Raw genomic sequence first — 914 nt, forward strand, 5'->3', positions numbered from 1 at the left:
TAGGGCACCAGGTTGGTCTGGAACTCTGTCAGATCCACGTTCAGGGCTTCATCAAACCTCAGGGAAGCAGTGATGAAGGACCCTATCTGGCTAATAAGGTAGTTAAGATTCATGTAGGTTGGGTGCTCAATGTCAAGATTTCTACAACAGATGTCATAGATGGCCTCATTGTCTACCATGAAGGCACAATCAGAGTGCTCCAGGGTGGGGTGTGGTGAGGATGTTGTAGGGCTCAAATACAGCTGTGGAAACCTGGGGGGCTGGGTAAATGGATAACTCCAGCTTGGACTTTTTGCTATAATCGACAGAGACGTTCCATCAGTAGGGAGGTGAACCTAGAACCAGTTCCCCCACCAAAGCTGTGGAAAACCAAGAAGCCCTGAAGACCTGTGCCCTAGTCAGCCAGTTTCCGAATTTGGTCCAAGAAGAGGTCAATGATCTCCTTGCCAATGGTGCAGTGACCTTGGGCATAGTTATTGGCAGCATCTTCTTTGCCTGTGATGAGCTGCTCAGGGTGGAAGAGCTGGCGGTAGGTGCCAGTGAGAATCTCATCAATGACTGTGGGTTCCATGTCTACAAATATTGCCCTAAGCACATGCTTGCCAGCACCTGTCTCACTGAAGAAGGTTTTGAAGGAGTCTCCTCCCCCAATATTGTCACTTGGCATCTGGCCATGAGGCTGTAGAGCTCCTAGAAAGCATTGCCAATCTGGACACCATCCTGGCCAATGTGGATGGAGATGCACACACGCATGGTGGTTACGGGTCAGCAGGTGCAGGAAACAGGAGTAGACATGGGTCCCGGTTATTGTTCCTGATAAGCTAAGAGGTAAGTAACACACTAGCATGGCAAAATTTTAACTCAAATCTAGTTGGTAGATATATCAGTTCAGTTCAGTTCAGTTCAGTTGCTCA

At 48.5% G+C, this 914-nt stretch overlaps 1 pseudogene; it reads right to left on the bottom strand.

Annotated features, from left to right (window-relative positions):
* Positions 1-8: 8 nt before the first annotated feature.
* On the bottom strand, positions 9-753 carry LOC104993243 (annotated as a pseudogene).
* Between the last annotated feature and the right edge of the window lie 161 nt (positions 754-914).

The sequence above is a fragment of the Bison bison genome, unplaced genomic scaffold (assembly GCF_000754665.1).
Source record: "Bison bison bison isolate TAMUID 2011002044 unplaced genomic scaffold, Bison_UMD1.0 scf7180017849062, whole genome shotgun sequence".
Taxonomy (NCBI): Eukaryota; Metazoa; Chordata; class Mammalia; order Artiodactyla; family Bovidae; genus Bison; species Bison bison.